The 18,647-nt window shown below is 44.8% G+C and overlaps 1 protein-coding gene across 2 annotated transcripts in view; it reads left to right on the top strand.

The window, feature by feature from the left end:
• Window positions 1–1,081: 1,081 nt before the first annotated feature.
• The window catches only part of LCP1 (lymphocyte cytosolic protein 1), a 53,438-nt gene continuing 35,872 nt past the window's right edge, over window positions 1,082–18,647 (top strand). Inside the window, exon 1 of one of the 2 annotated variants that reach the window (XM_085577455.1) lies at window positions 1,082–1,176. The gene's annotated coding sequence lies outside the window, so the exon portion shown is untranslated. Of the gene's footprint in view, window positions 1,177–2,213; window positions 2,238–18,647 lie in introns of those variants that run through there. The other variant, XM_085577446.1, reaches the window with a different exon arrangement.

Genomic DNA, 18,647 nt, shown 5'->3' with positions numbered 1-18,647 from the left:
GTGTGCTTGTTTTCTCTCATTTATAGGTAACCTCTGTTGAAACTGGCTGACAGATCAAGGATGGTGAGAAATGGTTGCAGAATTGGTTAAGTTATCAACACCCTGTGGAGCACTGCCTGCAAAATTCCAGGAGGAAGAACAGAATGGAAAAGAAATGAGGGATTAGGATGGAAATTAAGGGGAAGAATTCCTGAAGTGAATGTACATAGTACAGATCAGAGGCAGGGAAGGAGGTGAAAACACAAGAGGAAATCTGAAGTTACAGAGGTTGATGACAAGAAAACAGGAGACTCAGTGAGGGGAGTGGAGGAAATGCAATGTAGAGAAGAAACCTTAGTGCTTCTGGCAGGGAAGAAAAGTAGAGGTGTTCAAGCTGCTGGAGACAGAAAGGATAAAAGCATGTCAGAGGGAGAGGGAACATGATTTTCTCATGAGATAAAACTGACCATTATGTCTGGTGAGATTTTAAGTAAAAATAAAAATGAAATCAGAAGATTATCACAGAATATTCTGAGATGGAAGGAGCCCATATGGGGATTGAACCTACGGCCTTGGTGCCACACACACATGGCTGTAGTTAGTGCTACAGATGCGATTTAGTTCAAGGCACCAGGCAGCTGAGCCACCACAACTCATCAGTGCTGCAGAAGGGAGAACAGAAAGCTGGTAGAAGGGAAACAGCGTGGTGAAGGATGCAGGAGCAAAGGAAACGTGTCTGTCATGAGCCCTGCCAGGTTGCTCCTACTCTGAGAGGAGAGCAAAGTCAGGGTCTGAAGGAGGGGGAAAACCAATTCCCAACAAACATATGTGGATCAAAAGTAACCTGGATACAGCTGCACTCTTAACCATGCACAAGCACCAGGAACTTTCTGCTGCACAGTATCGAAGCCGGGCTAACACTGATGAGGAGAAAGCGCCTGTTCTGTGCCCCAGCTTAGAGCAGAACCCCTTACAGAGGCACCTTTAGCAGCGCATTTCCCCGAGCAACGCAGGGGCAGCCCAGCGCCACACACCCCCTGGCCCCGGTGCCGGTGCAGGGGCGTGCCCGGGGCGTGTCCGCAGGGGCTGGGCGGGGCACGGGCGGCGGCGCCGGTGGGAGCGGGCGGAGGGGCTGCGGCTGCGGGAGCGCGCCCGCCCCCGGCCCGGCATCGCCTGTTGCTGCGCCGCTCCTCGCTGGTAACTATCCTCTGCAACTGCGGTCTGCATGGAGGAGGTGGTGATGGTGGTCATTATTATTATTATTATGTTATTATTATTACTGCTATTATTATTTCCCCCTCGGTGCTCACGAAGAAAAGATTAAAGTTGCTATGAAGCAGACTCCTCCGGGAGCAGTTACCGCTCTTTCGGGGGGAGCGGCGGGCGGGGGGGCGCGGTAGGGACCGGGAAGCAGTGCGGACATCCCGGGATGATGCTGCCCATTGCGGGGAGCGGTGCGGAGGTGCCGGGATGACCCTGCCCATTGCGGGGGTGCCGGGATGACCCTGTCCATTGCGGGGAGCGGTGCGGGGGTGCCGGGGGGCCCGGCCGGGGTGCGGGGGGCTGAGGCGGCGGGCGCGGTGCGGAGCCGTGCGCGGGGAGCGGGGAGCGGGGGGAGCGGGGCTCTGCTGTCGGTGTCACGCTGTGCCCCAGCACAGCAGTGCCGCTGACTGTGCTGGATGGGGTAGCAGGTGTAAAGCTGGTGCTTCTTCGTGCGAACCAGGTCGAGCTGAGCCAAACCTTTTCAAATTAATCTCGGCTATATAATTACTTTGAGAAATAAGCCCAGCACCACAGTCCTGATTCAAGCAAGATTTGATGCAGTGTGATAGAAATTTTATCTGGGTACCAAGTCTTTTGAGAGTGACTGACAAATGAGGGATAGGGCAAAGAGAGAGACAGGAGTGGGCAGGGGTGAGGGTGGGCTACTGAAGTGGAGGCAGTCTTAGCATCTCTGATAACTGAAAATGTTCTCTTGAGGTTGTATTTAGGGACTGATGAGTAGTCTGCATCTGTGTTCTGTGAACACTAATCACCCACCACAGTTTTCTCTGTCAAAGAATGCTTGGCTCATACATTTAATCTTAGTATTTATTTTTTAAATTCACTTTTGTCCACAGGGTCCCACTAAAGACAACTCCTTTATAGCTGTAATAGTTTTGAACATTTCTGAAGGGCATTTCCTGTGCCTCACTATGGAGATGAAGAAGCTGGTTTGCATGTTGCAGTGACTCTGCTGTTTGTCTCCTGCCTGCAAGGTTAGCATTTCCCTACCAGGCTGGCAGCAATCAATTTTCCTCTTTCCTCTGCTTCTCTCCTTCCTTTGCATTTATTCCACTGCATAAAGTGAGTGGAATAGGCTGAGGGGAAAATTTGGATGTCTTTCCTCCACAGAAGCTGCGTAAATGAAATTAAAGGCATGGCTGCAATGTGCATAATAGGTACCAGAGAGGGATTATTTAATAGACCCAAGCATTTACATTTTTCTTTATGTAATTGTCATTCAAGGATCAATACAGTGCCCGAGTGATTTTTTCATCATTGGCTGTTGTGCTTAGCAGTGCGAGGTTGAAAAGAAAATGTCACCACAAACAAATGCAGCACATTATCTGTGTGCCACATGGAACCACGGGCTCTCCCCTGCTGGGCTGTGGGCTCTTTTGGGCAGGTGTAGCAATGCTGTGTCTGCACCATGGAGCTGCCCTCCCCTGGGCGGTGCTTGGGGCTCAGGTGACACCTCATGTGCCACCCTGACAGCCCTGTCTGGGAGGTGGAATAGGAGTGTTCATGTTTGCCTTTGGGTTTGGAGTTAGGGTATAGCTGGGTGAGCATCCAAACCTGGGAGCCCAGGCACACTCCTGAGTCTGCTAGTCAGATGTAGGTGCATGCACTGAAGATGACAAGCTCAGGAAGGCTAGGAGGATACCCAAAGGGTACAGAATTCTCCTAGTGAAACATTTTGCATGTGTTCCTACCATTGACAGCAAAATACTGGGTTGCAGATTTCCCTTGGAGGTAAATGTGGAATTGAATAGAAGAATGTGACTTAGGCTTTTTTCCTGAGGAACTTTTGCATTCTGTATTTTACAAGGAGGATGAAATTTTGCTCTTATACAGATTTCTGGCCAAACATTTCTGTGCTGCTGTGGGATTGGATTTTTTCTCCTTTCAGATGAGAGGAATAAGGCCTTTGTGTCTGCAGGATTAAAGCCTGTCTTTTTTGTTCCAGCATAAAAGATAATTAAAAGAGCTGCACTTAAACCACCACCTCACTCAGAGGCTTATGTGAGTTTTCCCTGGTGGGAAAGGAGCCCTTTTCCACTTCATCTTCCAGAACCTTCCCACAGTGATGGCAGGGGCCGTGACAGCAGGTGGATGATGGCGCTGCCATCTCAGCAGGACTCTGGTGTGACAAGACACATGGGAGGGTCTGTGGTCTGGTCCCCAGCAGCCTCTGTCATTGATTTCCACTGGAGATCTGTCTTGGGTGACTGGTGGCAGCTGCTGCTGCCATCAGCTGCTTCCAAAGTGACTCCCTGTATTCCTCTAACAATTGTTAAATTAAATTGTTAAATTAAAAGATGTAGTGACTGTGAATGAGATCACCAATAGCAGCCATCTAGCAATGGAGTGTGCTGTACACATTATCCTTTCTCCCTCACAGCCCATCATCATCTCCATGACGGACCAGGAATTCCTGAATTTTCTCATGTGCAACACACACTTCAGATAGCCCTTGATAAAAAAGAAGTCCTCAGAAAACACTTGCCCTCTGATCATCTATTGAAATTCAGAGAAAGAACAGTGACAAGGCAACATGGACAGAGTTTTGTGGGACCACATTCTTGGAGATCAAAGGGAGAAACTCAGAGCATAACATTTTTTGTTTCTCCACAGGCACATGTGTAACCTGTACTACTGCTAAATAATCAGATTTATTTATTTATTTATTTTATAGATATCTAGCAGGTTTTTCTCAGGAAGATCCAAAACTATAGTCTCTTCCTTGTTATTAGAGAATCCACATTTCAGTTTTGAGGGATGGATGCAATAAGTACCAATTGTAAGAGTGTGGGTTACCAAAATGGAATGCATTTCACCCAGAAGCTCAGACCATGCTGCTAATCTTCCTGCTGACCTTTAGCATTGGCAACATAGGGAGCATTTGACTGGAAGGTTCACAAACAGGTAACAGTGTTACAAATTGGATTCAAAGGATGTATTTCTAAATTGCTCGTGGACTCTGCAAAGAAAACCCATTTAGTTTATCTCCGTATTTTGCTTTTATCAGGCTCTCCCTGTACTGCCTGTAGGCAGAGCCACTGACCCAGCCAAGAGCCCTGATGTTGGTCCCATTGCATGCAGGCTTTAAGGTGTGAGTGGAATGGGGACTAGTCCTGATGCACACATCTGCAGCCTGTAGGCTTCCTCTTTTCCTTTCTCCCTTACCTTGTAACCTGGTGACTCTGAGTATTTACAGTGCATTTATTTCATTCTCACTTACAAGAAGACCTCTAGTCCATTTATTTCTTATAGGAAGAAAGAAGCCCACTTAATCAGCATTTTAAATAAACCCTAATTAGTATTTTAATCTGCCTTAGTAATATTTAATCTGTTTCTATTGTGAACATCCTTATACTTGTTTTTCCCCTAGGGTTTTACTCTGAATCAATATTTAACGTATTTGCCTAGTTTAAAATTGATTTGTCTCTTTTGGTTTTCATTATTGAATCTTCAATATTTACTCTTCCTTTCCTGTTGTAGCATTTTAGCACTAGTAGTCCTTTATTAGACTGTGACTATATGCCCTTGACTACTGCTGTTTCAGAAAGCCACTGAGGTAGTTTGCAGGGCTTTTTCTTAAAAGAAAGTCTCAGAAGAAGGTCAGCACATCTCATTTTGCTCTTGCAAGCCCTTTCCTGCAGAAAGTGAACTGTTTTACCTGGGAACACTCATAGGAATGAGCTAAGTAAGCATGCATTTACATCAGAAAAGTTTCCTTCCTCATAGCATTGAATTTTAATGTGACCCACTGCATATGAGGTTTGGGTAGATGAACTCCAAAGTTTCCATCCCACCTACATATACACAGTTTTTTCTTCTCAGCTATTTAAACTGTGTACCACATGATGGAAAACCATGGTTAAAACTCAAGTGTCAAAATATTTGGGGAGAATTATGTGGCAGCACATTTAACATTTACATCTCATTTTAATCAAGTCCAAAAGCTTTTGGAAAAGGAGGTCAGCATAATTCTGGAATTGATAAAGCACTGTAAATGCAGTGGTAAAAAAATTTGTTTCCAAGACTTGAGTACTTTACAAAATGTGTTTGTTTCTCTAGACAGAAATAGCCATATTTCTTATAATACTGGAATTTCTTTCCTCATTATAGTTCCTGTCACCATGCTGTTATGTTGCCTAACCTTGAAATGAAAGCAATTTTATTAACTTTTTACAAATGCTCTTTTTGCCATGTTGGGATTGAATTGCCTATCCCTCTCAGGGCAGATAAAAAAACCTCAAAAAGTTTAATTTTCTTGTGTGTACTAGTAAAAGGGAGCCAATATGCTGGGTAAAAGAGGAATTGAGGGTGAAAAATCTGAAAAAGAAGCCAGTTACTGCCATTTTTTTTTGTTGTTTTAATAGTTTTATATGGTCATCATTTTAGGTAACAAGGAAACAAAACCCAGTGTCTGCTCTTAAGCAGAAGTTTCAAGCTGAGTCACAGAAAACGTATCTTAAAATAGTATCTTTAGAAGCAACTTCTGTGTTTCATGATTATGTGAAGAAACATGAGAACATTCTCTGATTTTTTTATAAAAGGTCCTGGATGATTGACTTTAGGAAGTTGTCAATGTAATTTTTCTTTTGCTTATTAGAAGAACTCCAAAGATGGGATTTCAATGTATATCACAGACAAACTCTTCATTTCCAAAAAACAAAACAATTTATATCATAAGTCAAAATCTCTTAATAAACTAAACATCTTTTACCCAACTTTTGAATTCAGAAGCATCTGTATTAAGCATCAGCAAACTCGTCTAGAATTTTTGCCCTGTTGTTTTCTATACAGTCCTTGTTTGCATGACATTCTGTAAAGGGACAATTTTTTCTCTCCTTTCCCTCCCCGTAAGTGTGCTGTGCTTTTGTACAGGTGGGTGTCATGAGTTCACTGTTCCATTTCTTCACCTGTGTATCCAGGTCAGAGTTTTCAAAGGAAAATGTAGATTTCAGATTACCTGGCTTAAGACATCCAGGCATTCTAGAATCTCAGTTCAGCCAGGGTTAGAGAAAACAGCAAAGGAACAGAACATAAGTGGAAATAGCTTGGATTACATTTTGCAGTCACAGTGAGGCCATTTGCATGTTAGTGACTCGGTCAGCTTGGCTCTAATGAGCACAGTTAGAAGTGTGATTAACACAGGAAGTGTGAGTGGGGACATGCAATGAGCAGCAACATCAGATCTTTCTTTTTTTCTTTTTTTTTTTTTTTTGGCCTGTGAATTAAAATGAAGTAATTTATGTGTTTTTAAAAAATAAATCATAGTTTCCCCTAACAGCTCTTATCTTGGACCTAACTCATCAGGAGGAGTCCTCACTGAGTGCTCTGTTGTAAGGCTAGGCAGAATAACTCCTGGCTCCTCTTGCCAAAAAGAGCAAGAATCACAGGAAAGTATCCCACTCACCAGGTACCCAAAGCCAAATGTCTGTCCAGGTGTCTGGTGGGGTTGTTCCTCCAAAGAAGCCATTTCTGACTGTGGGAGAAGGCTCCCCTGTGGCTGTGGGGGGTGGGGGGGATACCTGAGGTGCCATCAGCTGATAATCCTGGGGGCACCTGCTGCCTAGAAGTGTTGCAGTAATAACATGGAATCACATGGACAGATGATACCAGGGGGAAATAAGCAGAAAAAGAACCTCCATGCTGCTCCCTTCTTGTGGAGGAGAGGGTGATGCCCACCGAAGGTCTCCTGTGCACATGAAAGAATGTGTCTCAGAACCATCATCAAGCTTTAAAAAGCTTTTATTTAAAAACACACTGTCTTTGAATGTGTCTGTAGGAAGCCTGGGGTTTGGGTAGTATTGAGGGGTCAGTATGCACAAGGCATTTGGGACAAATAATTTTATAATTCCTGCAAGAGAAAAGTACTATTTTGCACAGTTTGCTTCTTGATAATGGTGCTTTACATGATGAGGTGGTTATCAGTTTCTTTATTCTTATATTGCAAACACAGCTCTTATATTGTCTGTTTGCCTTAGAGAGATTGATAGGTCATAAAAGAGATACCAAAGGAGAAATACTTCCCAGAAAATGAGGAAGAGATTTATAGTCAGTTAGAGAGAGAAAATGCCCTTACCTGAGATCCCTTAGACCTACCTTCAGGCTCCTGTAAGTTACAGGATAGATGACACTTTTTACTTATGGTTTCTACTATCAGAAGGAATCAAAATATTTGTTAATATGAATCACATTTTTTAAAACAAATAGTAACCTTCTCCTTCCTTTTCATTTTGGGCATTCATTCAGTTAAAAAGGCAGTGTTGGCTTAATATTGTGATATACCAATGAGCCCCAGTAATTTTGTGTGAATGCTATACACTTAGATGAGGAATCAACTTTTCAAGCAAATTCAAAAGTAGCCCTTAGATGAAGGCTGTCATTTTACACTGGTTTTCAGACAACCCTGGCTTGGTGCAAAGTTGTGAGTGCCCAAGTATTTGCCTGTGTATGCAGTTCTTGTTTAAATCCCAATGTCCTGACTCCGCCAACCTCCTCTTTCAGAATTAAGTGCCCAAGATAGACAAGCAGGTCAGACAAGAAGGTCAGAAGAGGAACAACCAACCAAAAGTTAGAGTTAGGCCTCTATTTCAAACAGGGAAAGGTCTCTTGTGGACAAATGTTTTAGAGTTATGTTTCTCTTTTTTTTTTTTTTTTTTTTTTTTTTGAATGGGAAAATTAGAATGGATAAGTTGGCAGCATCTCAGTTGAGCTAGCTTCTTTAAGCAAACTCAGATTTTTCTCCGAATCTCAGAATTTCTGCACTGCTGTGCCTTCATTGTCTACATGCACATAATTAAATGGGTCTTTGCAACCAATGGTAATCAGAAATCCTAGTAGCTGACCACCACGTATCTGCCATGCATTTATCCTCTTACCCTTCCTCTGAGTTTTTCTTGTGGTGGGATATGTGGGCTCTCTTGTGTTGGCCCAGGTGCACAGAATCTATGCAGTAGCATTGTCCCAGAAATTTTGGGCAGAATCATGGAATACTTTGGGTTGGAAAAGATATTTAAACATTATCTAATTCCAACCTCCCTGCCATGGGCAGGGACACCTTCCACAAGACCAGGTTGCTCAAAGCCCCATCCAACCTGGCCTTGAAAACTTCCAGGGATGGGGCATCCCCAGCTTCTCTAGGCACCTTATGCCTGGGCCACAACACCCTTGCAGTAATTAATCTCTTCCTAATATCTACTCTAAACCCATCTTCTTTCATCTTAAAGCATGCCCTTGTGAAAATTTCTTCCCCAATTGTCTTGCAAGCCCCTTTAAGTGCTGGGAGGCTGCTAAAAAGTCTCCTTGGAGCCTTCTCTACTCCAGGTTGAACAGCCCCAATTCTTCATAGGAGAGGAGCTCCAGCTCTCTGTTCTTCTGTGTGGCCATCCTTTGGATTTGCTCCTGCAGGTTCATGTCCTAATGTAGGGGTCCCACCTCCAGAGCTGAAGCAGCACAGGGTAGGGGTCTCATAACAGTGGAGTAGAGGGGGAGTATCACCTCCCTTGGTGTTTTCTTTTGATGCAAACCACAAGCACATGGCCTTTGCTTAAATGACAACTTATTTTGCAAGGGCAGGTTGGAGGTCCTTTGGTAAAAGCTGGGGTTTGAGAGTGCAGGTGCGCTGCAGAATGCACCTGTGTGCTGGGAAGGGAGGCCGTGAAGTTTTGATGCCAGGCTGCAGAGCAGCTGGTGCAGGGGATCTCAGTAAATGGACAATAATTTCTTTCTCATTCATGAGTCTCACCCCTTGCACTCCCTGGAGGAACACAACCTTGGGCATAGGGTAGCTGTAGCATCATGATTCTCGGGCCAGCTGTCCTCACAGTGCTGTGTCCAGAAATTAACTTGGCAAAGGCATCCCTGTGCTTTAAGCAGAAAATGCCCAAGGTGCTGGAATCCCACTGGGCTATGGAAATACACTTTTACAATCAAAGACAACAGCTCTTCAGCAATGGAGGAAACAGAGGTTGCAATACATAGCTGAGACTACTGTGGAAATGCAAACAAAACCTAAATCTAGTCTTTGCAAAGGCACCTGCAACCCCTCTTGTTTAAATGGGATTTGCAAGCCAGAGTGTGCCCTGTGGAGCTGGGGGTACATTAGTGTCAGTGTGCTGCTCAGGAGCGTGGTGGGCCTTCCTTCTCTGGGGAAGGGGTCAGGAAGAGATGGGTGTGTGGGGGATTGTTGCAAGCCATCAGAGCCTGACCCCAGTTTTCCTTCCTCTTCCTGTTGCAATTGCAGGAACAGCTCACATGCACAGGAGAGAGGAGAACCAGGCAAATTGATGGGATTTTCTTTGCCTGGCTCTGCTATAGTTCGGTGCTTCTATCCAGTGTTTCTGACAGCTAAAATGGATATTTCATTACACAGCTAGTCAGTCATGTAATATGTAATGCTGTGAAGAGCTGAAGAACATACCTAGTTAAACCTAAACTTAGATACTTTCCAGAGTAATGCTTAGAAAAGGATTTAGAATTCCTGTCTGTCAGAAACTCATTGCTGCTCATGGGAAGCTCATAACTTACCAGGTGTCCAGAGACACAGAATTGCCTCAAGGAGCATTAAACAAGAAAAAGCAAGCTTAACCAGCAGACAGACTGCTCCTGCCACTCTTGACACTGAACTCTCTTTCCCTTGAGCTATTTGATGATTTGTGCTAATTTTTTATCTCAGTTCACTCCTCCTGTGTGCCTTACCTTTAGCCCTGGCTAGCAAAGTGGATTGAAATAAAAACTAAGGATTCTCCTTCCTTTTTCTCCATGCTTTGCAGCTCTCTGAATGATAGTGGTAGAGCAAGCCATTCTTCCGTCTGTCAGTTTTCTGGTTTCTCTTACCTGCCTCTGTCATCTGGCAGACTGCAAGACCTTTGGCAAATCTTTCTTATTCTCTGTCTTCAGTTCCTGGAACCACAGTGCCTGGAGTCTCCAGGATCTTTTGCAGAAATCAGCTATAGGCAAAGAGAGGATAGAAAGATGTGAAAGAAAGACTGAGCAACCAGGAGCATTCTGGAAAAAAGTTCTCAGCTGCATTACACATTCCTCTATGCTTGATGTTCCGGGGTGAATGGCCAGCTCTTCACAGTGGCGAGATCATTTCCACCCTCAAGCAGCAATGTGGCTTCCTGTACCTGGTCCCATGTTCTGGGGTGGGCTCCTCAGCCAGCCTGTGCTTATTGCCCACGGCAGTGCCTGCCAGGTGCTTCAGTGGGAACGTGGCCAGCAGAATGGGACTGGGGCAATCCCAGCCCCAGGCTCCCTGCATGCCCATGCTGTCCTTGGCACAGCTCCGGCTGCCTGGCCAGGGGCAGGAATGGTGGCCATGCCTCAGTTGTCCATTCAGGCCAGTTGTCCACTTACAGGTCATGACCTACAGGTCACATTGGCAAGTGGTATCATCTGCAGAGATTTCCTTCATCTTCAATGTGTCCAGGGGTCTGAATCTTTGCTGCTTGGGAACAGCTGAGCTCAGAGTTGTTGGAGTTTGCCATTCATTGCATGAGGCATGGATAAATATCCAGGAAGGGGCTAAACAGATCTGCCTGAGCCCATGTCCAAAGCCATACTGCTCACTCTCTCAGCTGTACAATGAGGAATGGAAACTGGGAAGCAAAGCCAAGTCGGGACAGCGACACTGTCCCTTTTGGAGTTTTGGTTTAGGAGATGGGTTGTGTGCACCTGTTCTCTTCTGGTCAGTAAGTGCCTGGGAAAGTGGACTTCACTTATGGCTTGGGGGTGACCTGCAGAGATGCTGTGATCTGTGCATTTATTTAGTGGGATGCAGAGATGAGCAGGGCCAAACATTTGCTCCTTGTACCTTGCTTCTTGTGCTGTTTATACAGGGGATTTTTGGGCAGCAGTCTGGAACAGTTTGGGTTTTATTCCATGCTTTGTGACAGGAAAGAAGGCAAAGTGACCACTGTGTGTGTCACTTGGATGGCACAGGGCTTTTTGCCTGAAAGGCCTTGGTTTCTAAATTCCTGACACCACCCACCCACCCACACACACACACACACACAAGATCAATACAGTTGTGGAGTTTTTGTTTGCTACTGAATTGTTTAACATTTCAGTTTCTCCTATGCCTCTTGAATGCTTTCTCAAAAGAGCAATTGTTTGTTTCAAGTTTGTCTTTAGATAACACTCCAGCTAAAGTTTTGTTCTCTTTTCCAAGAGCAGTCCTTTTGGGACTCTTTTGAGTCTTCTGGCATTTGAAAACACATCTGATGTCTTTGCCTCGAGAGCTTTCAGGGTGCATTGGCCACAGCAGCACAGAAAATGGAGCAATGAGGATACAGAAGCAAGGAACTCCCCTGCTTGTTAGTGGATGTGCTCTGCCTGTTCTCTCATGGTGAGGCAGCTCCTGGATGATGCCCACAGGGAGCAACACAAGCAGCACCTCTGGGATCAAACTCATGCACCTGACACGTGTCTGACACCTCACCATGGTACTTTCGAGCAGTGGATCTCCCATCTCTCTGTCAAAAATCCTTCACTTCTAGCAGTGAGCAAAATTACATTTGGTCTTCTCTTCTGTAACATGTGACTTCTGCAGGACTTCTTACTTAGCAACTATCCCAGTATCAAGGGTCTTCCTGACTATATTCTTAGTCAGGTGCTAAATATGTTGTTTGTTAAAAAAATAAGGCTGCCCCAAATTTTCTCAGTTGTGTCTTGGCCACCATGACTGTCAAAGCCTGGCTGCTGGTCTAGACAGAGAGACACTTTGATAATAGGAGTATGCCTTTGGGTGGATACCCTTCAGTTGCCTTGCAGGGATTTTGTATTCACATCTCTTCCAGCCTTATCTCAGTGGATCTTTCAAGAAATATCAACATCGACCAGTAGGAGAGAAAGGTGTTTGACCAGGAAGATGAATATTAAAAGAACAAACCAAAAAATCAAGGAAAAGCTTCTTTTTGCTTACTTGAGATAATCAACACTGATACTGAGAATACAAGGGAATAACAACTGGGTTTTTTTGGTGGCAAATATAATCAGTGTTTCTCCTTGCTAAAGGGGGCAGCATTTCCCCCTTCCAAAGCCTTTTCTTCTTGTATTTTTATGTGTCATGGAAGAGATTAATCTCAAATACAAGCTCCAGCTCAGAAGTCTAGTTGATCACTAAGTAAAATCATTATGAGGAATAGATTTGTTCACATTCCTTTACAAAAATAGAGATAACAGCTAAGAGTTTGTTGGATTCAGGGCCTTTGTGAAAAGCCTGACCTCAGATCACAGAATAACAGAATAATAGAACGACAGATTAGAAAAGTCCCTTAAGATAACATGAAGTTCAATGATAAACCAAGCACTGTCAAGTCCACCATTAAACCATGTCCTTGAGTGCTACATCTACACATCTTTTAAATGCCTCCAGAGATGGGGACTCAAGCACTTCCCTAGGCAGCCTTTCCTGCCTAGGGAAGAAATTTTTTCCTAATAACAATATGAACCACCCCTGGAACAACCAGAGGCCACTTACTCTTGTCCTGTCAGTTGTTACTTGGGAGAAGAGACTGACCCCAGCCTGGCTACAGCCTCCTTTCAGACAACTGTAGACAGATCCCTCCTGTGTTTGATTTCCATATGATGCCTCCACCAGAGAAAACCCTCTTTTTTTTGGAAAAATTTTTTTTTTTTTCATCCTGCAGCTTCGCTTCGGGAGATGCAGGGCATGTTCCTTTTGAGCAAAAGGCTGAAACCCAGCACAGGGCATGGGCAGCCTAGTGCTGGTGTTCACCCTTCACTTGCAGGAGGATGACAGGTCCCCTGATGCAGCCCCAGAAGCAGGACTGGCTCTGCAAACACAACCATGGCAAGGCTGGAAACAAAACCCCTTTGGTTTGGCAGTGCAGGAGGAAATTTTTTTTTTTTTTTTTTATGTGCTGTAGAAACCCAGCAAGTTCCTTCTGTGTTATGCAAAGTTTCCCCTCCTGACAGGGAACTGTTTGTAAGTGTTTCTGGACAGCAGTTCCAGTGCAAAGCTTGGGCCCCAGGCTTGCATGTGAGAGACTGCAAGCAAGAAGTCTTGATTCTGATCTGAGCACGGTTACGAATTTTATGAGAAATGCTGGCTTCAAAGCTTGAGAGCAAGCAAGCAGAAACTTCCAGGGTAGGGGTGAGGAAATGACAAGACGTAGATGGAAAAGCAGGGAAAAAAAAAAGAAAGCGTGTAAAGGAAAAATGAGATAATAAAGGGAAACATGCCAAAGAAAGAGGAAGATATACAAGAATACATCTTTTAAAAAAGCTGAGAAGGAAAGGAAGAAAACTAAGGTAAGCACAGAGCAGACAGCCTAGGATGTAAAATTTCTAACATTTAGAAACCTATGAAGTCAGAACATAGTGATAGAGTGCTCAAGGAGACACATATGTGAGTGAACCCATGTGCACATGACATTTTTTTCAGTCCTACAGGCATTTGTGTGCAAAGTTTCATCTAGATCCAAAGGTAGTGGAATTATTGTTTTCTTGGCAAAAAAGTGGCCTGCTGTTCAGGAGAGCAGTGTAATTTATATTTTTTGGGTTTTTTTTCTTCTGCCATGGTTTTCAGCAGAAGACAGGTACTTGATATTCTGGTGATGGGTTGGCAGTGCCCTAGTTTGCAGCAGAACAGCTTTGTCTTGGCTGTGACAGCACCCTGTGCAGGGCAGGGACCCTGGGAAAGCCCATTCTACTGTGTCAAAGCTGACGGTGGTTCACTCACCAAAAACTGAGTGAGACTGAAGCTGAAAGTACATGAGAAGGTTGGTTAACCATGAGTCAGCTTCTGCCAAATCGGATTCTCAAAAATCATTACTTTGTGGCCTCACAGTTTTGCAAAAATAACTGGCATAACAAGTGTAATTAAAAATAATTTTTTTTTTCCCATCAGTTTCTCATGGTTTTTACTACTGTAAGCCTCTAACCAGCTGCCCCACCAAAGTCACGTTTTCATGTATTTCCTTCCATCACAAAGTCAAATTATTTCCTGAAAGAAACCCAGGAAAATGAGGAAACACATTGAACTGAGGTAGGATCCTAACCAAGACACTGGTTGTCATTTCTAGGACTACCAAAACAGGATAGACAGTATTGTTGCAACAGCCTCCATGAATGACACTTCTAGACCCATATCTGTCTGGGAATGGGTTTATCAGCTGGAAGAGTCACTGCCAGTCTCTGCTGGAACTGTGGGACTTGCACGCTTTCCTGGGAGATTCTTGGAGGTGTGCCCTTCTCCCACTGCAGCCAGACCTGGGAGCTGACAGTGGCCAGGCTTCTCCAACCTCTTCTTGTCACTCTCTCACCAAGTAAAACCTAAGATTAGCTCATGTACTGTTATTAATATTTCACTACTACTCCTCTGCAGCAAATGGATGGTTTTGATCAATAATTCATGGCTGGGTGTAGCCTATTAAATTTGAAGTGGGGTGTATGCTTTCATGTTATTTATTTATCATTGCTTTTATTTTACAGGGTGTTTTTTCCCCTGCTATTTCATTTTTCACTTGCTTAAATGCCTCTCCTTCAAAGTTCAGACTGCTTGCAGGAAATTAATCTTGTGCCTTATGACTTTTAAGTAAGACTAAGCTCTCTGCAAGGGCCTGAGACTGAGCCACAAGGAAAACTTTCAGACCCACTCAGTCACTTCAGTGCAGAAGATCTCTTTGAAACAAATGACTTGGGGAATTTGGTAACAAATTTAACTGCTCTAAGTTCATCCATGGCCTCAAGAGCTGTCTGCTTTTAGTTTCACAGGGGTATTTGGCTACTTCTGCTGAGGGAACAACCTGCTCCAAGACCAGTGATCAGGCATTGCCCTGTCCCCTCCTTTGCCAGTGGGGGTTGTTCTATGGAACCAGTCTGAAAACAGGTTTTGGGGAGTGTAAGTCTTCTTGGGCTGGTTGCAGGTTGTATCCCCTAGTTAGAAATGGCATTCTGCTTTGCTTTGTGAAAATAGTCTACTCATAGCTTATTTGATTTTTGTGGCTTATCTTGATTCACGAATAAGACAGATTGTAGTGAAACTGAAATAAAGATTTCCTTACAAGACTCTAAGACAGGCTACAGAGTGTAGGGCTTGGAAACTGAAAGCTGCCAAAGCATGTGAAATCATAAACCAGCCTAGCTTTAACAGGCCATTACCCTCCTGGTCACTCCTGTGCCCAGATCCAGGGGAAAACACGAGGTTTGGAGAGCTGCTGATCTGAGAATTACCCTACCAAAATCATGCTTTTCAGTATGACAGAACTTCTTTCTACCTTCCTCTTTCTCCAGCCTTGCCAGTATGCAAACCTCGGTGTCCCTCCCTGACCAAGCATAAATGTCTTGTTGCTGATGGGCACTTGAGGCTGCCATATTTGCTGTGTGGCACAGGCTTCCCTTCATCCACATCTGTGTGCTTGGCATGGGCCATCCACCTCTCCTCTCCTCTCCTCTCCTCTCCTCTCCTCTCCTCTCCTCTCCTCTCCTCTCCTCTCCTCTCCTCTCCTCTCCTCTCCTCTCCTCTCCTCTCCTCTCCTCTCCTCTCCTCTCCTCTCCTCTCCTCTCCTCTCCTCTCCTCTCCTCTCCTCTCCTCTCCTCTCCTCTCCTCTCCTCTCCTCTCCTCTCCTCTCCTCTCCTCTCCTCTCCTCTCCTCTCCTCTCCTCTCCTCTCCTCTCCTCTCCTCTCCTCTCCTCTCCTCTCCTCTCCTCTCCTCTCCTCTCCTCTCCTCTCCTCTCCTCTCCTCTCCTCTCCTCTCCTCTCCTCTCCTCTCCTCTCCTCTCCTCTCCTCTCCTCTCCTCTCCTCTCCTCTCCTCTCCTCTCCTCTCCTCTCCTCTCCTCTCCTCTCCTCTCCTCTCCTCTCCTCTCCTCTCGGCACTGTGGCAGACTCCAGCTATAACAGACTCCTGCCCCCCTCTTTCCTGCATGAACAAATTTAGACAAAGAATGAGATGCTCTTGTTGCACCAAGAGGTATTTCATGGTATCATGATTCCACCCTCAACAGACCCCAGTATCCACGTTGTGACAAGTTCAATGGGATCACCCAGCATTGCTTTGCATTCTCAAGGCTTTTTCTGGCATAAATAATGCAGGAGGAACACAGTGTAAAAGGTCTGAGTTTCATATACATTCTGCAAAGCCCCAGTCTGTGGTATTGTCTCTCCTGCAGAGATCACAGGTGGCATTTCAGGGTACGCTGCTAACATAGATCCAGCAGTAGGTCAAATTACCAGCTGGCACCTGAGCACATGCCATCAGAGTAATGACTCCTGCTTCAGACTCATTTACCTTTCAACAGCATTGAGGTTCTTGGGGTCCATATTCAGAGGCGGTTCAGTGCCTAAATGGTTACAGTGGTTACAGGAAGTGGCACTGACTTTCATAGGTACAAGGGCAGAGTCACAAAATAAAGGTGCAACTAAAACTGTAGGGAAATTAGACTGGGTCCTCTGTACTTATATATGAGGAAGATATTATTTATTATTATTATTTCCATTATTTTGATTTGCCCTAGTTTTTAATGGACTTGGATGTCCCCCTTAAATTGTGCTGTCATTAAGTCAAAGACAGTTTGCAATGTCCACAAGAAGCTTTCATTCATCTTGGAAGATATGTGCTGCAGTCCCCACTCTGCTCCCTACCCTCTTCTTCCCATCCCAGGGCGTGGTCTACAACCTGTGACCGTATCAGCTGTGGCGAGGAAGACACTGAATGTGATTTTGCAAAGGAAAGGCTTTTGGGGAGAATAATTTCCTGAAGCAGAAGCAGCCCACAGCAAGGCAAAGTTCTTGGGAGATTGTGGTGGGCAGCTGCAAATGTGAGCACCCAGAGGTGGGTGTGCCAGGAAAGGCCACCACAGGAATACACTGCCCCAGTGCCCATAAGGAAACCACTGACATCCAGCAGAGCCCAGCTCCCTCCTCAGCTGGGGACCCCTGCAAGCCCCTCCTGGCTGCCAGAATACAGCGCTGCCAAGTCAGATGAAGCTGCTGGACCTCTTCTTAGGCAGATGCCCCAGATCCTTCAAATATAATTCCTGTTAATTGCTGGAAGTAGGATTACTCGTTCCTGCATGCTTTTTGGGTGGCCACTTACTTTGCTAAGAAGCATCCAAGCCTTGTGGCAGGAGAACACAGGCAGTTTCTGCCCTTCCCAAGGCTCCCCAAGGGTGAAGGTGAGGAAGGTGAGAGCCTGGTGGCAGGTGAGGAGGTTGAAGTGAAAGTGCTCTGTCCCTCAGAGCTACAGGGCTGGCTCAGGAGCAGAGGCAAGAAGGAGATAACTCGTGGAAGGGTTTGAAGCCTGTGGTGACACAGTCTGGCTGCTCTGCAGTGAAGTGTGACTGCATTTCACAGGCAGCAGGATGGGAGTGTCAGCACTGCCAAAAGTACTTGGAAATAAAGGCCCTTCAGCCACAGGCACAACAAGGGGCAAGACTTTTGAAGTGTTGTAGTGGTGACAACAGCAGGGAAAAGATTGGATCTGACCTTTTCAGCTGTGTATCAGGGGCATGGTCTGTTAACAATTATAGTCCTTCCTCTGCAAGTGATTGAACACGGTACATGCTAATTTATGGCAATTAATTTATAGAGAATAATCTTTGATATTTCCTAATGTCTTTTTCTGTAATTGGAGGACCACCTCTCCTTTAACTTTTTTTACCTTTCATACACATAAATCTCAAAGCAGCTGCATTGATATTTTGGCTCTAACACTGAAGCTGTATGTCAAGTTTATTGTTTTTCTGAGGTGGGACAGAAATGGACATTTAACTCAGTCCCACAGCACAGCCTGTCCTAGCACCAGCTGACCTGTTCCTAGCCATAAGCATGTTTTGTGGCAAAATGCAAGCTATTTATAAGAGTTAAACTTCAACACCCTTCTAGGAAACCAGTACTGCAGTATCCTGCCCTGTTTAAGAAATTACTTTAGAGAGATCATTCTCATGGAATCCTACATTGTCAGGAATAACACAAATGTCCACACACAGGCCCAAGTTAACCAGGTACAGGTAGGAGATAACTATTGCACTGTCCCACTGATATGTGTTTCTGTGCTGCTCAGTAAAATTGCTATGTGTGTGACACTTCAGGGATGCACAGTGCAGGGTTTAAATAGTGTGTCATAACAGGGCTTTAGCTGGGGTTGTATCTAAAGACTATCTAAGTTTAATAATATTTGGTGAGACAGTAATATTAGCTATACAGTGACAATCCAGCAGGTCTTGAAATGAGGCAGAAAAAGGGATTCACAATCCACACGGCAAATATATTTTTTGTTTACGTCTGCCTCATAAGTCCATCATACTTTAAATCTCATCCTTGCTGTCCTTGTATTTCCAAGCTTGTTTGAACACTTCTTTAACACAGCTGGTGCCTATGGGATGTGCTGGTATCTAATCAGTGCTGAGGACACAGTGTTGAGCTC

Source organism: Lonchura striata, chromosome 1 (genome assembly GCF_050655825.1).
Source record: "Lonchura striata isolate lonStrDom1 chromosome 1, ASM5065582v1, whole genome shotgun sequence".
Lineage (NCBI taxonomy): Eukaryota > Metazoa > Chordata > Aves > Passeriformes > Estrildidae > Lonchura > Lonchura striata.
Note: the sequence above shows the minus strand (reverse complement) of the source record. Positions and strands in the feature narration are given on the sequence as shown.